The sequence below is a fragment of the Moschus berezovskii genome, chromosome 24 (genome assembly GCF_049115385.1).
Source record: "Moschus berezovskii isolate FMDL1 chromosome 24, NW_MosBer_1.0, whole genome shotgun sequence".
Taxonomy (NCBI): domain Eukaryota; kingdom Metazoa; phylum Chordata; class Mammalia; order Artiodactyla; family Moschidae; genus Moschus; species Moschus berezovskii.
In genome coordinates, this window is record NC_142483.1 from 31,085,401 (window position 1) to 31,108,192 (window position 22,792).

Consider the following 22,792-nt stretch of genomic DNA (forward strand, 5'->3'; position numbering starts at 1 on the left):
CTCACTTTGTCCCAAGGAAAACTTAACTTGTCAGCTCTCAAGATGTGCATCTATTTTAGTCAGCAGACAGGCCTTCCCCCATAAGCTCTGCTTTAGCTCCTCTCTGAAGTACCTAGGTAATAGTATTTAATGCAAATTTCCTGAGTTGTTTTGCAGATGTGAAAATCAAATAGAAGAACTACTTGATAACCACGAACACACAGCCTCTTGGAGCCTAGGGACTGATAAAATTAACCCTGTGCCTCCACCCTGGTGCTTCATGATCAGCCAATCAGAGAATCGTGCACAGACTCGATCGCAGACCCTGCGACCCTCCTCCCCAACTGCTCTTTAAAAATGCTTTGCAGAAACCCTTTGGGGAACTCATCTCCTTCCATGGCCTTGGAATAAACCTTTCTCTGCTTCAAACTCCAACGTTTCAGTTTGTTTGGCATCACTGTGCATCAGGCACATGAACTTGTGTTAACACTCTCACTTTGATCCTCAACTTCCTGCTCCCTGAACTGTGAAAAATAAATTTCTGTTGTCAGAGCCACCTAGTCCGTGATACTCTGTTACACAGTAAAAACAAGCAGGACCCTATGGTACAAAAGTCTCTCTGTGTCTCTGATTTCTTGTTTGCAGGAAAAAGCTTAAGCTTCCTATCCCTGCCTTGAGTTCCAAAGGGCAGATTAAGCAGCTACTGTGGCACCCTATACCAAGGTTATAGGTGTGGAGCCTTGTACCAAGGTCACAGGACAAAAATCTCTGGAGTTGACCAAGCCCCATAGCAACTGTTGCCACAAGCTTCCAGATCTAAATCAGCCAGTTCTCTGACCTCATGTTAGGTGAAATACCCCGCTATTACTCACCCTATAGCATCTGAACCAATCACCTAATGCCACCATTTCAGTAGGAATTTTCTCTGTCTTGAGGCTATAAAAATTGACTGCTAGCCTAAGAAAGTGTTTGGTTCTTCCTTGAGCCCGCTCAATGTTCTAACAGTGTCTCCCACTGGAATAAACTTCATTCTCCTCTCACTCTGCCTCGTGTCTGGAAATTCTTTTCTAACCTTCACAGGGACCGTGACAGTTACTAGTTAGGGAAGTGGCTTCCCTGGTGGCCCAGTGGTAAAGAATTCACCTTCCAATGTGGGACATGTGGGTTCAATCCCTGAGTCAGGAAGATCCCCTGAAGAAAGGCATGGTAACTCACTCCAGGATTCTTGCCTGGGAAATTCCACTGACAGAGAAGCCTGGCAGGCTACAGTCCATGGGATTGCAAAGCAGTCTGACATGACTTAGTGACTAAACAAAAACAACAATTAAGGGAGAAAGGAAATGCAGAAAGGAAGGAAAAGCAGTAAAGAAGCAATAAGGCAGAGCCCTAATTCCTCAAGGGATATACATAACAATATGATGAAAAACCTAGACAGTGTATTAAAAGCAGAGACATTACTTTGCCCACAAAGGTCCATCTAGTCAAAGCTATGGTTTTTTCAGTGGTCATATATGCATGTGAGAGTTGGACCATAAAGAAGGCTGAGCGCCGAATAACTGATGCTTTTGAACTGTGGTGTTGGAGAAGACTCTTGAGAGTCTCTTGGACTGTATGGAGATCCAACCAGATCCTTTCCATCCTAAAGGAAATCAATCCTGAATATTCATTGGAAGGACTGGTGCGGAAGCTGAAGCTCCAATACTTTGGCCACTTGATGTGAAGAGCTGACTCCTTGGAAAAGACCCTGATGCTGAAAAAGACCGAAGGCGTGAAGAGAAGGGGACAACAGAGGATGAGATGATTGGATGGCATCACCGACTCAATGGACATGAGTTTGAGCAGGCTCTGGGAGATGGTGAAGGAAAGGGAAGCCTGACGTGCTGCAGTCCTTGAGGTTGCAAAGAGTCAGATGTGACTGAGCGACTGAGCAACAAATGATGAATGTCTTTGATTTGTTCCACAGGAACTAAGGTCCCCACCTAGGTGGAGGATGGTAACTTCAGGTTGAGAACAAAGCCACAGACCCCAGCCTGTCTGGAACCAGAAGGCTGATGATTGATATCCTGAAATATCACTCTGTTACCTCCGTACCAGCCAATTAGAAGGGAACCATGCATCCTGCAGCCCTTAACTCAATATTGCCTTTAGAAACTCTTCCTGAAAGTCGTTGGGGAGTTCTGGTCTTTTGAGCACTGCCTGCCCGTTCTCCTTGCTCAGCCCTTGCAATAAACCTTCCTCTGCTCTGAACGCTGATGCTTCATTTTGTCTGGACTTACTTTGCATTGATCACACAAACTTGGGTTCTATAACAGCAGCCCAAGCAAAGGAACACACTCTCTAAATATCAATTTTAATGAGCAGCTTTAAGTAGGAGAGAGAAATAACTGCTTAAGAAGAAAAATAAAAAAATTGGAATATATTCTGCTTTTAGATTTAATAATCTAGACCTTACAAGATCTTTAAAAATAAGAGGAATGAACTCTATTTGACCAAAGTTTCTTCAGAACAGGGTCCCCAATTGAGCTCCCTGATCCTGCTGGTTTTGAGGGGTAAGTCCCCCATCTTATGAGATCTTTCCCTATTGCTGGGCCACATGAACAATAGGAGAAGACAAATGTGTATCATAAACACACTGAACTATTTTACAAAAATAACTTATGGGGAAAAGAGCAAAACACTCCCTCTTATTACCAAATGATTGCTTCAGGAGCATTTCCTTCATAAAATATCCAACCACGAAACAAATCTATTAAATTGCACCAATATCTAATCAAATTCAGAGAAACACAGGAAGTCAAGTGCTCTGTCTGGGTCATAATCTCAGATTCATCATTAATTGTAGAAGTAAACAGTAACTAGTAACAAGCTGAGTCACATTTCTTCTCTATGTCAATTCCAAATCTAGACAATAAGACTAATAACGTATTTCCTAAACTAACATTTGGTAAGTTATTAAAGTGATGAAAATAGTTGTAAAATATTTAGATGGGCAATGGGCTAGACAAGTATAATATTACATGTAGCATTTTTCTAATAGGCTTAGCTAATTTCTACAAAACAAACTTTTGAACATAAATTAAATCCATCTAGACATATCCTCAAAAGAATCTTATAAAATACACAATAGAGGTTTTTTTTTTTTAACCTATTCCATGAAGGAAATTCTGTGACCTCTTACTGAAATTACATATTACTATACAAATTAATGACCAAAAAATAGCGCAAACCCAGAGGTTTTTCATAAATCTCTTGTGCTGCTTGTCCACAATTTTCTCAAAGGTATAAACTCCCTTCCAAATTTCAGAGCAGATACTTTGAAATTTTTCTGTGTTAAAGACTAACAACCCAAACTTTGTCACTCTTACTCATAGCAACACCCTTTCCACCCATTGAGTTTATCTTTCCACAACCTCTAATATCATGTAAGCCTCCTTTTACTTTTTAAGAAACTCAGCTTCCTGTGAATTTCAATTATCATGTGCACGCAAATTGTACCCAAAGTTATATGCCAAATGTTGACATTGCTGAGGCTTTAAAACTCAGAGTGTGTGTTTCACCTCTCCCCTGTGCTCGTACTTAGTTTTCATTCCCTGAGTCAAGAATATGGGGTCAGAGTTCATTCAGGAGATGGTTTCAGGAAGTGGGGGAAACAGTAGGTGAGACGGAGAAGGGAAGGGAGCTGACAAAAGGTATGTAAAAACAGGCAACTGGAACTCATCTCACTGGGGACCTCTGGGGAGCAGTCTAGAGCACACCCCCAAAGCTGGATATTTATTCACCATCTCCCATCGTATACTGGTTGATCGATGCCATCAGCATGAGCCTTTTTTCAGCTCCTCTTTCTCCTTCACTCTTCTCAGCTTCACATTTCCTTTTTTCCTCCCACATCCAAACTCATAAGCCCCTTGGGCAGAGTTCTGTGAATCCTCTGACCTGGGAGCCCTGTCTCCAGTCCCAACCTGCCATTTTGGCTATGCACCACAGTTCAAACACCAGTGACACAATGCTATTTTTCTCTCTTGCTCAAGTGGTACAACACTGCATACTATATGAAAGCCAAAAGATTTGACTTAATCTTTCCTTTTTACCCAACTTTAACCCCAGATAATCAAATCTACTCGATGCCTTTTGTGGGATCTGCACCATCTGGCTGGACCCTGGCCCTTCCCGGCCATACTATACCATTCTCCCTGTATTTTCTACCAGTCAGCCATATTTGCCTTCTGTGAGTTCTCTTTTTTTTTTTTTTTTAGGTAATTATTTTTTATTGGAGGCAAATTATTTTACAATATTATATTGGTTGGTTTTGCCATATATTGATATGAATTTGTCCTGGGTTTACATAAGTTCCCCCTCCTGAACCCCCCACCCACCTCCCTCCTCCCTTTATCCTCCCTCTGGATCATCCCCGCATGCCAGCCCCGAGCATCCTATAACATGCATTGACCCTGAACTAGTGATTCGTTTCACATATGACAACATACGTGTTTCAATGCCATTCTCCCAAATCATCCCACCCTCACCCTCTCCCATAGAGTCAAGTTCCTTCCAACTCAGGGGTTTTGCACACGCTATTCCCCCCTTAGTTTGCAACATTTCTCTCTATTCTTCACTTATGCTTCCCTGAGTTGGAGTGGCGTTTAATTAACCTTTCTAACTGATTCTCCCATACCCAGCCTCCACTCCCTGTGCTCTGACAGGTCAAATGCCTTGTTACATATTCTTATAGCCTGTTTTTCTCCTTCCTACCACTTCTTATGATTGTAGTTAATTTATTGATTAATTGGATTAACTGATTAATTATATTTTAAATTTCTGCTTCTCCAGGAAGGCTGTAAGTTTTACAAGTGCATGCACTGCTCACCCATGTATCCTTAACACCTAGCATGATGCTTAGTATACTACCAGTGCTCAATACAAATGAAAGAATGAATATTATGCAAATTACACTTTCTAGCTCCGAAGGTTTTGATTTCTCGTCCCCTGATGGCTTCCACCCTCTTCAATTAGATAAAATACTTTGTAAACGACTGTGCTCAACAAACATTGCAGATGGATCCCCCAACAAACAATCTGAGAGGGCTCTGTGTAAACATATAGGTAAAGGGTAAAATGTTACAAAATCATTTTCATTCTTTATCCATCATCAAAACATTGCATTGTGCATCATTTGCAAACTAGATCTAATGAAACAGTAATATTTTCAGGGACTTGATAACAATGCTGGTAGTAAGAGACTATAGAAAACAAGATGATTCTGTGATCTTGTTAAAGCTTGTGTTTACTCCCAAATTTAAGAAGAAATGCAAGCAGTGCTAATAGAAGTTAGACAGTATGGTGGTGACTTAATGCTTTGGAAATTTAGGGGACAGGTGTGACAGCCTATTGTGTCTCAGAATAAACAGTTTCAATAAAGTCATAAAGCATAAAAATGGGAAGAGAATTTGATTTTACTTAATCTTATTTGCTAGAACTTAACATTGAACAAGTGTTGTTGGCTGAACTATAGGAGTTTAAAAATTCCCTTTTCTCTATCATGGGTCCCAAAGAGAAATGTATCCATTTGTTTCATCACAAATGTTCAGCTGTAGATTTGAGGGATAATAAAAGCTCTGGCCTTGCCATTTAATTATTCAGTTGACAGGTAGAAAGATTTAGCTATCCAAATGGGCTTGTAACTCAGAAATGGAAATATATGTTTATTTTAAAAGATAGCAATGCAATTTCAAAACATACTAGTGTCAATCTAAATTTTTATTATGACAGTGGCAACTTGGCAATTATGTAAAAAATTGGCAGTCATAAATTCTCTTTTTACTTGGTAGTCTTGATTATGCCTTCTGAGATAATACGTTCTTAAAATTTCTACACTAAACACAGAGAATGAATCATTGCAAAAAGGGTGACAATGAGACATTTATAAATACAATATTTTTATACTAAATTATGTTTCTAAGAAGAGTTTAATGTATAATTTATAGTAGAACTACTTCAGAAATAGGTATACATCACTAAAGGGAAAGCCAAAATAAAAGCAAGCACTGTATTATCAATTTCTGGTAAAACTTTAAAATGCTGTCATTAATTATAGATGGAGCACTTTTCCTGCAATATATTCCTATTTGTTTGACACCTGGCAGGGCCGGGACCAATTTATTCACTTTCTCTGTTACACGACATCCAGTCCCTGGGGCCATTATTTTCAAGGAAAACCAAGCAACATAACTAGAAGCCTACATGAATGATTCATAGTAGAACACTCTAGAACATGTCACTCAATGGTGTATGCTGATTGTCTAATGCAACTTGACAGTTGAAGCTGCTGTGGCATCAGGAGGAAGTGATCCATTTACCAGATCCTCTGGATAAGCTAAGCCCTTTCAGCAGCTGTGGAACCCAAAAGGATTCCCTTGTCTGCAGGAAGTATTTGCAATGTTATCTTGACAAAGCATTTCCTGAAAATATACACACACACACACACAGAGACTACAATGGCTGCATATCTTTGGCACCTCCAGTTTAGTGGTGAATAACCCTCTTATTATTTTAGAGGTAGCACCTTAACATTTATTAAAAAATTACAAAACACAATCAAGCAAACAAAACTTCACCTTCCTATCACCCAAAATCACCATGTCTTACATCTTAGTGCTTATGCTTCTGGGTCTTCATATGTTTGCATGTTTATTGTATCTATATATCATTGTTCTTGCTCAGTCACTAAGCCATGTCCAGCTCTTTGAGACCCCATGGACTGCAGCACGGCAGACTACTCTGTCCTCTACTACCTCCCAGAGATTGCTCAAATTCATGTCCACTGAGACAGTGATGCTATCTAACCATCTTATCCTCTGCCATCCCCTTTTGCCTTCAATCTTTCCCAGCATCAGAGTCCTTTCCAATGAGTTGGCTCTTTGAATCAGGTGGCCAAAGAATTGGAGCTTCAACTTCAGCATCAGTCCTTCCAATGACTATTCAGGTTTGATTTCCTTTAGGATTGACTGGTTTGATCTCCTCGCCATCCAAGGGACTCTCAAGAATCTTCTCCAGTACCGCAGTTCAAAAGCAACAATTCTTCGGTGCTCAGCCTTCTTTATGGTCTAACTCTTACATCTGTACATGACTACTAGAAAGACCATAGCTTTGACTAGATGCACCTTTGTCACCAAAGTGATGTCTCTGCTTTTAAACACACTGTCTAGGTTTGTCATAGCTTTTCTCCCAAGGAGCAAGCACCTCTTAATTTCACGGCTGGAGTCACCATCTACAGTAATTTTGGAGCCCAAGAAAAGAAAATCTGTCACTGCTTCTACTTTTTCTCCTTCTATTTGCCGTGAAGTGATGGGACTGGATTCCATGATCTTAGTTTTTTGAATGTTGAATTTCAAGCCAACTTTTTCACTCTCCTCTTTCACCCTCATCAAGAGGCTCTTTAGTTCCTCTTTACTTTCTGTCATTAGGGTGGCATCCTCTGCATATATGAGATCATTGATATTTCTCCTGGCAGTCTTGATTCATCCAGCCCTGAATTTCATATGATATACTCTGCACAGAAGTTAAATAAGCAGAGTTACAATATACAGCCTTGACGTACTCCTTTCCTAATTTTGATCCAGTCAGTTGTTCCATGTCTGGTTCTAATTTTTGCTTCTTCATCTGCACACAGGTTTCTCAGGAGACAGAGAAGGTGGTCTGGTATTCCCATTTCCTTAAGAATTCTCCACAGTTAGCTATGATTCACACAGTCAAAGGCTTCAGCATAGTCAGTGAAGCAGAAGGAGATGTTTTTCTGGAATTTCCTTGCTTTCTCCATGATCCAATGAATGTTGACAATTTCATCTCTTGTTTCTCTGACTTTTCTAAACCCAGCTTGCACATCTGGAAGTTTTCAGTTCACATAGTGCTGAAGTCTAACTTAAAGGATTTTGAGCATAACCTTGCTAGCATGTGACATAAGCACAATTGTACAGTAGTTGGAACATTCTATGGCATTGCCTTTCTTTGGGAATGAAATGAAAACTGACTTTTTCCAATCCTGTGGCCACTGCTGAGCTTTCTAAATTTGCTGACATATGGAGTGCAGTACTTTAATAGTGTCATCCTTCTGGAATTTAAATAGCTCAGCTGGAATTCTATCACCTTCACTAGCTTTGTTTATAGTAATGGTTTCTAAGGCTCACTTGACTTCACACTCCAGGATGTCTGGCTCTAGGTGAGTGACCACACCATCAAGGTTATTCAGGTCCTTAAGACCTTTTTTGTATAGCTCTTCTGTGTATTCTTGCCACCTCTTCTTAATCTCCTTTGTTTCTATTAGATCCTTACTGTTTCTGTCCCTTATTGTGCCCATCCTTGCATGAAATTTCCTTTGATATTTTCAATTTCTTTGAAGTGATCTCTAGTCTTTCCCATTTTATTGTTTTCCTCTATTTCTTTGCATTGTTCATTTAAGAAGGCCTTCTTATCTCTCCTTTCTGTTCTCTGGAACTCTGCATTCAGCTGAGTATATCTTTTCCTTTCTCCCTTGCCTTTTTCTTCTCTTTTTTCCTCAGCTATTTGTAAGGCCTCCTTAGACAAACATTCTGCCTTTTTGGGTTTCTTTTTCTTTGGGATGGCTTTGGTCACTGCCTTCTGTACAATGTTACAAATCTCCACCCATAGTTCTTCAGGTACTCTGTCTACCAGATCTAACCCCTTGAGTCTATTTGTCACCTTCACTGTATAATCATCAGGGATTTGATTTAGGTCATACCTGAATGGCCTAGTGGTTTTCCCCACTTTCCTCAATTTAAGCTTGAATTTTGCCATAAGGAGCTCATGATCTGAGTCACAGTCAGCTCCAGGTCTTGGTTTTGCTGGCCATATAGAGCTTCGCCATCTTCAGCTGCAAAAAAACATAATCTGATTTTGTTATTGACCATCTGGTGATGTCCATGTGTATCTATACATACACACATATTTATGCATATTTTTCTTTTCCAATTTGAGATTATACTCTACATACTGTTGTAACACTTAGCCTTTTTGGGTCAATGATCTTAACCTTTCTGCTTCAGTACGTTATTTTGTCACTGGAGAGCTTACAAGTATTTTAGTTCTATCCAGGAACCCTATGAATAAAACCCTGGCTGTTATAGCAGCTCTTATTAGATTTCTGCAGTCTGTCAGGATCCCCTTTTTATTACATTGGCTTATTGAAGACATGGGGTCAGTTTTCCTGTGCAAAATCTCACCTACTAGATTTGCCTATTTGTTCCTTACTGTACCATGAAGCTGGTTTCTATACCCCTCTTATCTTGTACAGACTGAAAGCTAGCTCTAAAGTACTGGTGGATTCATATTTTCTACTAGAAATCACCAGAGGGGATCCTGTATCTAGAACTGCTCTGTCCAGTGTGGGAGCTGCCAGCCATATGTAGTCATTTACGTTTCAGCTTAAGTTAATTAAAACTGAAAATAAGTTCCTCACTTGCACTAGTCCCATTTCAAGTGCTCTAAAGCCGCATGTGTCTGGTGGCTGTCATTTGGACGAGGCATACATGGAACATTTCCTTCATCACAGAAAGTTCTACCAGACTTGCTACCTAGAGATTGAGTTTATTTCTTCATTGCTTGAGTCTAGGCTTGGGTCAATCAGATACTAGTGTAAATGTGATGCAACCGAGGCTTGGAGAATGTTTGCGCTTTGGCAGTTGCCCGTCTTTGGCTGCTGAACCCCTGAGACTGCCATGTAAAGAAGCTTGGACTAGCTTACTGGAGGATGAGATACCCCATGGACAGTGCCCCCAGCTACTCCTGCTGAGGCTCCAGAAATGTGAAGAAAGCCATCCGAGGCCATCTTGAGAGACCAGAGAGAAGGAGACCTCGGTTATTCAGCCATCTCTGTCAACTTCCTGACAGATGAGTAAGACCATCTCAGACCCAGCAGCCCCAGGTGAGCGAGCCATCAATTGAACACAGAGATGAATAAAGCTGGTCGAGACAGAAGAACCAACCAGCTGACTCACAGAGTGACGAAGAATAATAAATGATTATTCTTTTTACCGACAGATTTTTTTGAACGGGTTACTCAGCAATAGATAACTAACACATGATCAGAAAAGAATTGCTGTAGTGTTACTTTGGCCCTATGCAATGTATTGTTCTCCATTAAACACTCACCTAATATATAAATCTTGCCTAAATCCATAATTTCATAGATTTTATTAAATTATATTCTTTAACTTTCATCATTCATGTAATATATTAACTTTTCATGTAATATACTAACTTTCTTTCTACATGTACTAACTGGTATTTTTTGTATAGTTCCTCTTCATCAGGTGGGCTGCTTGGTTATCTTATCATGCAATACCTCCTGGAAAGGTAGGATAAATCTTTAGTTTTTTTCCTTTATTTACCAATTAAAAAGTAAGAAGTTGTTTAATGGCCATCTCATACTACACTTTTCTGGTTTTGTCTTGAGTGACTTAATGAAGTCATAAATTTTATACATTACATACATTTTATCAATATCTGTAATCATTACTCTTTTTGATGCCCAAATTGTTCCAATTTTGGCCACGGGAAGCCCTTTCTGACCACCTTCTACATCTTTTTGATACAAGTCTATTAATCTTAGAAAACTTCCTTTCCTTCTGGTCAGAAAAAGTTACCTCAAAATCATCCTATATCTTCCCTGCACCTGACCCAGAACCAGCCATTTCTCTTAGGAGTGTTGGGGTTGTATTGAAGTACATAATTGGATGACTCAATCGTGCCTGAGATGAGGAAATGTGATTTGAGCATGTCAGTTCTTCTTCCCTTTTGGGGCTCCTACTTATACTGTTTGTTTTCAAATCTCACAGCAGTTCTCAAGATACAACCCTCCTCTGTGTTTGGACATTTGGTGACTTTGCAGCTTATAAAGTTTCAGAATCTCCCTTCCTTCCTGTTCTGTCACTGTTGATTTCATACCAGTTCAGCTACCTCTCTGGGTTTGGGGTTTTCTTTGTCTCCTAATATTGCTGAAGATGTTGTAAATGAGTTTTGACTTTTGCTATTCCTGATGCTCTCACTGCTTTTCAGAAACTGAAGTAGAAAGATTACAAATCAGGCTGACTTCAATCCCTATGCTCCTGCTACTGTTCAGTTGCTAAGTTGTATCTGACTTTTTGAGACGCCCATGGACTGTAGCCCACCAGGTTCCACTGTCCATGGGGTTCTCCAGGCAATAATACTGGAGTGGGTTGCCATTTCCTTCTCCATCAATCCCTATACTCAATTCTCAATCCAAACGAGTGTTGGGCAAGTGACCCAGGTAAGGTTAATCAGAAGGTTCATCTTCCTGATCATGGTTTTATACCAAGAAAGGGCACTGACCTACCTCTATCTAATCAAAAGTCATCTGGGACTTATATTGGAATGATTGGATGGAAGGAGCAGAATGAATAAAAGTCTGGAACTGCTAGAAGCTCTCTGACTCTCTCATGGAGAGAATCTGAGACTGACACCAACATGGAGAAGAGTAGTATTGAAAAGTAAAAAGAGACAGACTTCGAAGGGCCTCATTTGGGCTCCTCAGTCCAGCCTTACCTGCCAGACCAAACCTGTGTTTTTTCACTTATGTAATTTTTTAAAGTCCTTTTAATTAAATCAATGAAGATGGAGTGGTTATACCAGTGAATGGCACACAGGAAGTCCCCAATATATGCTATCATTATTATTTTTGAAAACTAATTTGAGTTAGGTTTCTATTCGTAAGTACAATATTAACAACAAAAAAATAATATCAAAGATTGTTGAGAATTGTGCTAGGCACTTTACACATTACATCATTAAATCCTTACTTCAAGCCATGAAGTAAGTATTCTTACTCCCATTTTAAAGACTTAAAATGGAGCTGAGGCTTCAAGAAGTTTAAGTAAGCTGGTCACAGAGCTGGTGAATGGAAGAGCTGGGATTTCAACCTTAGTAGATTGAGTCCAGAATCCAAGCTCCAAATGGCTTACAAATTGTTGGCTATTTAAAAATAATTAAAAGATAGACACTTAATCGAAAGCAGCCAGAAAATCACCTGTAACATTGTGCTTAGTCGAGAAATATGTTTCTGTGTTTAAAATCTATGCTTCGTTAACAGCTCACGAAGTTAGAGGCTCCGCTGATAGTCTCACAATAGTGCACCGAAATGACTTCACACCAGATTTTATAACCGAATGCTCAATTTCACTTTGCAGAATTCTTCATGTTAATTTCTTTGAAAACTGCCAGTTGAAACAATTAGCAGAGTAGCTGAACAATCAAACCTATGGGATAAGGCAGACCAGATTTCCAGGACAATGCCTTGTTGGTTAAGCGGGAATTCTGTTCAGTTTTCTTCTCACTCTCCAAGCAATGAAATTTCCCCTCCTAGCCAAATATGAACAACATGTTTTAAAATATGCAGTCTTTGCCATTTAATTAAAATTAAAATGTTATAAATTGAATTCAATTACTACCCATTTTTCTTTTTAAATATGTTTAATAATAAATAAGCTTAACCAAAATGAGCTTAACCAAAGTGATGTTATCGTTATAGATTCATTTCACCCGATTTCTTCACAGCACCTTTGTCATGATCACCTCATTAACAAGCACTCATGTGCTTTTCTAAATCCTCACTAAAGAAAGAAAGAAAAAAAAAAAGAAAATATTCTATCCCATCAACCTCTAATTAGAACTTCTCTGGGGAAAGGCATTTTGAAACAAAATATAACTATGCTACTTTGAATATATAATAATTCTGTCTAGTTTATAGCCAGCCTGCCTCTGGGAAACGAATCATGGAGACACCAATATGTCAGTAAGATTCTAATTTGCTTCTATACATTTTCAGCCAATATGCAATAATCCCATGGGTTAGCAACAATTTTTACCCATTTTCCAAATAAGGAATCACAGGCTTAGAGAAGTTAAGCAAGCTGAAAAGCCCACAACTAGGAAGTGAAAGGAGATAGACCTCGATGACGCCAAAATTTACACTTGGAACTTCTACTTTTTCTCTTCTAACAAGAATTCACTGAAAATTTGGGAATTACAGAAATAGTCCACAGAGGATAAGACACATCCGCTTCAAGAGTAACTTCTTCCAGAGTCTGCAGTCCTGAAATCATCCTGAGGATGAGTTACGTGGTTGAGAACTCATGTTAAATGCTTCCCAGGAGACCCTCCATAAATTAGGGATCAACTGAAGTTCCCCACTAAGGAATCAAGGTCTGCTTGAGGGGGAGAAAAGTCTTCCCTAGCTGGGTATAGTTCCCAGGGTACCTGTGAGGTCCCAAGGACGACCAACAGTGGTAACATTCATTAACTTAGAGGGAAGCCACCACCCCACCTTGCCCAACACAGTGAGACCAGCAACTCCAGTGTAGTGTGTTGATGACTATGAGGAGGGAAGAACAGGCAGCTTGGGAAGTACACAACAGGGGTGACTGAACCTGATTTGGGGGATGACCTGAGCTGAGACCTAAAAGATGAATAAGGATTCTCAGGGAAGAGGGAGGCTCTGTGTCATATGGTTGGAATGCTGGGATCTAGAATCTGGTGGCCTGGGTTCAAATGCTAGCTAGGCAAGTTGATTAATCCATATCAGCCTCAGTTTTCACATTTAAAAATGGGAATAGGAATAATAATTCATATCTCATAAGCAATTGTCCTCACAAGGAAAGATTAAGTAGGATGCGTGTGTGTGTGTGTGTGTGTGTGTGTGTTGTTCTTCAATCATTAAGTAGTATCTGACTCTTTCGTGACCTCATGGACTGTAGCTCACCAGGGTCCTCTGTCCATGGGATTTCTCAAGCAAGAATACTGGAGTGGGTTGCCATTTCCTTCTCCAACTATGTATGTGTCTCTCTGGAGCTCCTCGCTTCACAGTCCCAGCTCCTGCTGCTCAGACCCACCATATTTCTAGCTTCCCTAGATGACCCTGGACTCTGGCAACACTGCTTTCCCCGTGGTCTCCTAGCTATAAGTAGAGATTTCCTGCTGTTGTTAACCTCTGGGCAGCCTCACCATCTCATCTGACTTCTCAACCCTTTCATTAACTGCATAACTGTTTCATGGTATACAGTTCACTCTCTCTGAAATACCTGGAGTGGTTACTATTGTGCCAACTAGACTCTGACTATACAGTTTCCAAGGAAAACCAAGGATAGGGCATGGACGTCTGGTGCACAATACCTATAGCTGTCCACTGCAGACTAAATTCTGGCTGGTTTGTGAAGTTTCTCTACCAGCAACTAGAATTTTGTCCCTTAATCTCAGACTGTACCTACTTTACTGCTACTTGCTAACATAACTCTTCAGATATCACCCTTCAGGAGGCCTGTAATAAAAGCAGCAGCAGCAATAACAAATGCATGCATACAGGCCATCTACCAGGCCAAGCGCTGTTCTGAGTGCTTTGCATGCGTGCCTCACTTGGTACCCATGGCGATGCTATGAAGTGGTGCTACCATATCGCTGCTTTACAGATGAGGAAACCAAGGCACATAGAAGAAAATTCCTGAAATTAAAGGGCTGGTAAGGAGAATCCCAGGGACGGGGCTGCGGTCTATGGGGTCACACAGAGTCGGACACGACTGAAGTGACTTAGCAGCAGCAGCAGCAGCAGCAGCAGCAGCAGCAGCAGCAAGAGGTCAGACTGAGATTTGAATTTCTCTGGCTTCAGAGCCTACCTCTCAAACAGGACACTTCACATTCTCCAGGAAAGGGAGGAATCGGCTAAGGTTTGCAAAAATCCATTTTGTAGACCATCTGATTAAAGTGGAGATCTCTCTATTCAGAGGTGACAGGAGCACCTGATTTCAAGTAGCTGATGTCCAGTGCCCACTAGGTGTCCTCCGGGTGAGGGGAATCAGTACGAGGTAGAGATGCCCTGACCCTGTGTTTGGGGTTTTCCCCCTAGCAGTTGCCAGCTGTGGAGGATAACTCAACTAACTCCAGTAAACCCTGGATTACACAAGAGGATTAAACATCTATCTGCAAAAACCATTTGTGGCACAAAACAATCACCCTGATGGCAAGAAATGTGGTGCAGAATTCTGTGAAAACGGCACGAACGTCGGGCCAAACCGCACTCAGCATTCCAGTGAGTAGAATCCAAATGAAATGAGGAAATAATCACAGAGCTAAGATGCTGCCTAATTAAAGCTAAATTTAGCCTACTCTGGTTTTTCAGAGTTGTCGTGAAATCCATTTCAACTTAGACAATAATCATGATAAACCAGGATAATGAGCAAAGGGACTGAATTTGAAAGGTGGAGTGTCATCAATATAATAATTAAGTTAAAAAACACTTCACACACACGCACACACTCAAGGGCAGTTTGAGGCTGACATTTTCAGCGATTTTACTGTGACTTTGTGGCTTTCTAACTTGAAAGAAGGAATGAGAATCAGGTGACATGGTGATTCTCTTGCCGTTTCCAGGGGCCCTGGGTGAACCTGGCATCTCGTGGCAACATGGCAGGGGTGATGGTAGAGGACCAGGACTTTAATTCCAAGGCAGGGCAGATGTGGGCTCTGCTCTTCCTGACAGCTCCATCGCTGGACCTGCAGTGACATCGCAGACCTGGCTCTAACACACATTGCAAGGAAAGGGTTGGCTGCTCAGGTGATGGGGGTCTGAGCCAAGTGAGCGCTTTGGACTTGAGCTGCCTTTGCCCTGTGAGCATTTGCCTTCTCCTCAGTTAATACATATCACTGAGAAATAATCAGGAGATGTCTGTGAAGCTTCCACTCCCATAAAATGGAAACAGGGAGAAGATAAAGGTGGGGGGGCAGGAAATGGTTGATAAAAAAATATTCTTTACAGTCACGATTTCGACACACATACATGTACATGTACACACATATGTAATAAGAAGGCTCTAGCTGTTTTATGCCTTTTTCCTGCCTTTAGGGAAATTATATAAAGATTAATGATGTGGCTACTGACCTGCCATCTAATTTCAGACAGAACTGAGTGAGCATGAGATTCAATTTCTCTTAGATCCCCCCTCAATATTCAATTTATTGTCTCCTAGGTATCAGAGACTTTGTCTTATTTTGTCTATGTTGTAATACAAAAAAGTAGGCAACATTATCCCTAATTTAGAGGTTAAGAAACCAAGACACTGACAATTTGAGTCAGTTGCCCCCATATCACAGAAGAGCAGGTGACACGTTTGGGATTCAGTGTCTAAACTGCCAGACTACAGTGCAACACTGCCTCCTAGCTCCTGCCTGCAGTAAAGTGCCAGAGTGTCTCCATGTCCTGCCCAGTCTGATTATGAGCTATCTATTACAAACATTTAAAAAAAATATGGCTTTAAAAATACAAACGATAGATCTTCCTTCACTTATGATGGGGTTACATCTCCATAAACCCATCATAAGTTGAAAATACCTCAAGTCAAAATGCATTTAATACACTTGATTTACCAAATATCACAGCTTAGCCTAGCCAACCTGAAACGTGCTCAGAAACCTTACATTAGCCTAGAGTTGGACAAAATCACCTATCACAAAGCCTATTTTATACTAAAGTGCTGAATATCTCATGTAATATTTGAATACTGTACTGAAAGTGAAAAACAGAATGGCTGTCTGGGCACGAAATGGTTGTAGGTGCATTGGTTGTTTTTCTTGCTGGTCGCGTGGCTGAGAGGGTGCTGTGGCACCAGAGAGTGCTGTACCACATGCCTCTAGCCCAAGGAGAGAACAGAATTAAAAATTCAAAGTACAGTTTCTACTGAATGCATGCTGAGAAGTCCTAAATCAAACCATCAAATCAGGGACCATCTGTATTAAGTTTCAGTTTTAAAGACAAAATCCAAGCAATGGACAAAAGAGACTTTCTCAACTGGCCCTGCAGCTTCTTATACTTATTTCAAAAGTAGCACAAATTAGAATGTTCTTTTGGAGGCAATAAAACCACACACTAAGCGAATCCAAAGCTTTTAAATACATCCCAAAATTAGATTCACTGAGAAAATAAACTGGAATATATAGGTTTGTTTATAATCAACTTTAATATTAAGATAAGAATTTCACAGTCTTTGCCTTTGTTTGACCTCTAAAGAGAATCTGCTCTGCTAGTTCTAACACCCTCCTCCCCAACTCTGCCCAGGCTCTATGGCATTGCTTCTCAAAGTGTGGGTCAGGGAAAAAGACTGTGACAAATGCGTCAAACAATATATCACTCTCATCTTATCTTTATGACTCAATCTGACAGTCAATTTAAGTAATTTAAAATGATATCTATCATAAAATAATATAGCCCAGGAAAGATACTACTAAATATAATATGGACGAGATGATTTTATCATTTCAATGCTGTGCTCAATGGTATTTTCTAAAAGTGGTTGCAACAATATCTGTCTTACCACTTGTAATATGACTCTGACATTCTCCCCTCTGATAGATGGGCTCAAGTTTCGACCCCTTGAGTTTGGGCAGGCTTGTGATCATCATGAAGGTGACTTCCAGGGCTTGGCCATAAAGGGCAACATAGCTTCTACCTGGTTGCTGTGGAGCACTCGGTCTTGGAAGCCAGGCACTTTGCTGTGAGGAAGCCCAAGCAGTCACATGATGAGGCCAAGTATAGATGTACTGGTCCTCAATCATCCCAAAGCCTTTGCAAACGTCAGCACTGACTGCCAGACAAGCAAGCGAGTGAACCTTCAGATGATGCCACACCCTAGTCACAGTCACCTCTAGGCTTTGAGTCTTCCTAGGTAGGTTCCAGATATCATGGCCTAGAGATGAGCTGATGCCTCTGTGCTCCCTTTCAAATTCCAGACCCACACAATTATAAGCATAATAAAATGGTTGCTGTTTTATGCCATAATTTTGTGAAAATTTGCTATGCGATAGTAATAAGAAGAATAAATGCCCTTGTTTCCCATCTTTCTTCCCTTCTTTCCTTCTCATCTTTTAAGATATAAATACTATCTTCTTTATAACTCTACCTCTGCCCTCTAATAACGGTTTATATCCACTGCTATTAAAGCAAGCATCATTTTATTCCACCAGTAATTACACTTCTGTCTGCCCAACACAAGCTTTTGGGCTTTGTAAGGACAGGGACTTTGGCTTATTGATTTCCATTCCCCTAAAGCATGTGTTGTATGCATGAATAAATGAGTGAATGATAGAAATTTCCTAGAAACCATCATGCTTTGACCTCAGTCTCATCTTTCCAAACATGGAGAAGCTTGATAAGTTTTAAAGCTATTGTGTTTGTGAACAGACATCACTTATCAATCGATACACATGCCAACAATACACTTCCTTATTCTCTGTAAACAGGCTAAGCTGAAAGTCTAGGAACAAAACACAAGAATATTCACAGGTCTGGGGGCAAATGCTGGCTATGCCTCTCTGAACTCTTGGTGGGGGGTCACTCAACCACATGCCTACCATGTCCAGTTATGGGTTCCACAACTTCCTCTAAAGGCTTGCTCTCAGCTCCTGAGAAGCACAGGTGAAAAGTGCCAGGGAATTAAAATTCTAGAAACAGTACTCAGCAATCATGGATGTGAGCTGGAAGATGAATGAACCTCCCTCATCACAATTTTTCACTTGCTGACTGAGTTAATTCTGGGACTCATTCTACACTGTCCTCCAGAATCCCACAGCAGGATTGGGCCCCAGAGGCACTATGTGGGAAACTTCTCAATAACTCATCTTTCTTTTCCCACTTTAATTTCCACATTCTCTTGCTAATTCTCTTGGGATCACCTTTGAAATAAACCACTGGTACTCTAATTCTCAAAGCTATGGTTTTTCCAGTAGTCATATATGGATGCGAAAGTTGGACCATAAAGAAGGCTGAATGCTGAAGAATTGATGCTTTTGAATTGTGGTGCTGGAGAAGACTTCTTTGGACTGCAAGGAGATCAAACCATTCAATCCTAAAGGAAATCAACCCTGAATATTCATTAGAAGGATGGATGCTGAAGCTAAAGCTCCAGTACTTTGGCTACCTGATGTGAAGAGCCAACTCATTAAAAAAGACTCTGATGCTGGGAAAGATTGAAGGCAGGAGGAGAAGGGGATGAGATGGTTGAATGGAATCACTGACTCAATGGACATGAGTTTGAGCAAGCTCTGGGAGACTGTGAAGGACAGAGAAGCCTGGCATGCTGCAGTCCATGAGGTCACAAAAAGCTGGACACTACTGAGCAACTGAACAACAACAACTCAAATTCTCTACCCAGGGTCTACTTCTGGGGAAAACACAAAATGAGCAGTACCCTAAAAACACAGAACAGGTATTACTGACAAAATAATAACAAGAAGAAAGTACAGGCAGATAAAATTCGCCCAGCAAGTTACAATTCCTTCCAATGGGTTTTAACAAATGACTCCACTACAAATCTCCATGTGCTACTGATTAAAGATAATCAACTCAAGATTCAGGCCATAATAAAGGAAAACAGACAAAGGGCTCATTTACGCATTAGTAAGGACACTTTTGGCTGCAAGGGACAGAGAACTAACACAGAGTAGCTTGAGCAAAGTAGACATTGCCTAGCTTGTGTAACTGAAGTGCTGCAAGAAGAGGAAGGTCTGCAGGCATATTATTAGTATCACCAAAAATCTGTTACTGCCACTGATCAACTGTGCTTTTTTTCTTGACTTTTTACTATTGAGTAAGCCCTTTGAAAGCAATGGGAAGACGCAGCTTCAGATTCACATCTCCCTCACTTAGTAACCCCAACAGAACAAGAGATATTGTTTCCCAAGAGTTCCATGTAAAATCTTGCTCTTGGTTTTCATTCCTGAAGTGACACCTGCACTCAGGGCATACAGAATATGCACGTTGTACAGCCTGGCAGAGGGTCAGCAGTGGCTCCCTGAAGGAATTTCAGGGTTAGAAGGGCAAGGGCTACCACCCAAAGAAGCCCAACAGATGCCCACTACATTACAACAGAAACTTTACTTTAGAAATGAGAAAGCACAGACAAGCAAAAAAAGTTGTTTTGTTTTTTTTTTTTCAGTTACTCAAGATGTTAAAATCCCATCTTTTGGGAAAACCAGTTTCTCTTGGTTTGTAATGAAAAAGCTAGGGCTGCTAAGTGTATTGCATATAAGTAAATAAACAAGAGGGTCCTTTATGCCCTCTGGGACCCAGTGGCCTGAACTCAATGCAGCTTGATACTGGGGAGTGGCATCAGTGTGGACAGGGGAACTCCAGGAGAGCACTGTGTCTCTGTCTGGTTTGAGGAGAGGAGAAGAGGATCCTAGCACTAAGAGAGGATAAGAAAACACCCTGCCTGTCTTCGTTGCTGTTCTTTCTTGTCTTTTTTCCATCCTTCTGCACCTCAGCCCACAAGTAGCCTTGAGGTGCAAATGGTGATGTTGGCAGAGGAGAGGCAGCAGTGCAGACCCACGGGAGCTTAGTACTTGGTGGAAGGGACATTTTCCTCCAAAAAGAAGAGTTGTGATCTCTCCAGAAGGTAAGGCAAACCGTCATTGCTTTTTAACCCTCTAAGTCCTAAAACATGGCTCTGGATGTAAGCACACCTGTGGGCTGTGTGTGGCAGAGTGAGATTGATGAAGCTCCAGTTTTCTGCCCAGGTGAGCAAAAAGTGGAGTTCAGGGAGCTGAAAAGTGTCAGGGACATTCAAGAGAGAGGAGGAAGCTCCTGGGCTCACTCACTCACATCTGGAGTTGTCTCTAAGACAACTTAGAACTGAGCTACAGAATAGACTATGCCCAAGTTCCTGGCTGGACCCTGGGTGGTGAAGATATGGCACAAATCTAAATAGTACCACACAAGATTTAAAAGCTGAACTTACCTTGAAACCACAACCCATAGAAAGCTGATTAGAAACTGAGGACTGAGGCCACTGGGCTAATTAACTGCTGAAACAAAAATATCAACACTCTCCATAGGATTTCAGAAAGACTCAGAATCTTATAATGTAATATTTTAAATGCCCAGGATACAAACCAAAATTTCTCAGCATGTAAAGAAATGGGAATCTCAGCTCACATGGAAAATGATGCCAATGCTGAGATAACACAGATATCAGAATTATCTGACAAAGCTTTAAAGCAGCTGTTAAACAGATACTCTAACAAGGAATCTGGAAGGTCCTGGACATAAATGGAAAAACAAAAAGTCTCAGCAAAGAAGATAAAATGAACCAAATAAACATTGTATTTTCTTTTTCAAATAAACATTTTAGAGCTGAAAAATACAATCACTGAAATGAAAAACTCACTGGACAGACTCATCAGCAGAGCAGAGATGGTATAGAAGAGTCAGTGAACTTGAAGATAGAATAATAGGAAGAAAACAACCTGAACAATGCAGAAAAGAAAGATTAAAAAGTAAACAGATCCTGAAGGACCTGGGAGAGAATACCAGAAGGTTTAACATTCCTATCTGGGGGACTTCCCTGTTGGTCCAGTGGTTAAGACTCTGCATTCCCAAAGCAGGGGGCTCAGATTTGACTCCTGATCAGGAAACTAGACCCCACATCTGCAACTAAGAGCCCACATGCTGTGGAGCCCACATGCAGCAACTAAAGATCCCATGTGCCAAAACTAAGACCCAGTGTAGCAAAGTTAAAAAACAATTCCTAATCTTGGAGTTTGAGAAGAGGTAGAGAAAAGTACAGAAAATATATCAGAAGAAATAACAATTTAAGAACCTCCCAAACTTGGCAAAAGTTGTCAAAGTGCAGTTAGGGACCTTAGGAAGTCCCAATAATAAAAGCCTAAAGAAATCTATACACATAATAATAAAACTGCTGAAAATTAAAGTAAAAGGAAAAAAACTCTTGAAAGCACCTAGGAAAAACCAACACGTACTTGCTGGAGGACAACAACTGAAGTGACGAGGGATTTCTCACGGAACACCATGGAGTCTGGTATGGAGTACAGCTACATACTTAAAGTGCAGGAAGATAACTATGTCAAGTCAGAATTCTAGTCTGGGGAAAATATCCTTCAGGAACGAGTTGAAGTAAGAATATTTTTAGATGAATGAAAATCAAGAGAATTGCCAGCAGAGTTGCTCTAAAAGAATTTCCAAAGATGTTCTCCAGGCAGAGGAAAATGATACCAGAAGGAAACTTACAAGTCAAGTATGATGACACAAAAATGACAAATTTCTAAGTAAATACAATATGTTACTCTTCTGTGTGTGCTGCATGCTCAATCATGTCCAGCTCTTTGCAACCCCATGTACCATAAGCTGCCAGGATCCTCTGTCCATGCGATTCTCCTGCCAGTCATCTCTGTCCATGGGATTCTCCAGGCAAGAATACTACAGTCGGTAGAATTTCCTCCTCCAGGGAATCTTCCCAACTCAGGGATTGAACTCACATCTCCTACATTTGGGACATTGGCAGGCAGATTCTTTACAACTGAGCTACCTGGGAAGTGACTCTTCTCCTACTGAGTTTCTTAAAACATGATAGATGGTTGAAGGCAAAAATTGTAACATTATCTGGAGTTTTCATTGTCTGTTGAATGTACAAAAAACTTTGTACGTTTACTGGTTAAGGTTTCAATATTCAATCTGAAATGCTAAAATATTTAAAAGTGAAAAATTATGTAAATTGTAATGCCTATAGCAATTGCTAAAAATACTATACAAGGAGATCTAGTCACACAAGCAGAATACATACATCCAAAATATGCTCTTGGGTCACAATGGAATCAAACTGGAAACGAATAATAGAGAGATGGCTGAAAAATCACAGAATATAACAGGTAAATATAAATGAGAATACTAAAAAATATGTTCAAATAATCCTCACAAAAGGCAGGAAAAGGGAAACCAGAATAAAAACAG

The 22,792-nt window shown here is 40.5% G+C and overlaps 1 protein-coding gene and 1 long non-coding RNA gene across 21 annotated transcripts in view; one reads left to right on the plus strand and one right to left on the minus strand.

Annotated features, from left to right (window-relative positions):
• LOC129548017 (uncharacterized) overlaps positions 1-22,792 on the minus strand; it is a 291,573-nt gene that overhangs the window by 44,369 nt on the left and 224,412 nt on the right. For 19 of the 20 annotated variants that reach the window (XR_016036205.1, XR_016036204.1, XR_016036203.1 and 16 more), the window contains one exon: positions 8,732-8,863. The exons of the other annotated variant lie outside the window; for it this stretch is intronic. The gene's annotated coding sequence lies outside the window, so the exon portion shown is untranslated. The remainder of the gene's footprint in view (positions 1-8,731; positions 8,864-22,792) is intronic. 20 annotated transcript variants of the gene reach the window in all.
• Positions 9,774-22,792, plus strand: part of LOC148774031 (uncharacterized) — a 28,206-nt gene continuing 15,187 nt past the window's right edge. Inside the window, exons 1-2 of the long non-coding RNA XR_016036229.1 lie at positions 9,774-9,913; positions 14,903-15,085. This is a non-coding gene — a long non-coding RNA (uncharacterized LOC148774031). The remainder of the gene's footprint in view (positions 9,914-14,902; positions 15,086-22,792) is intronic.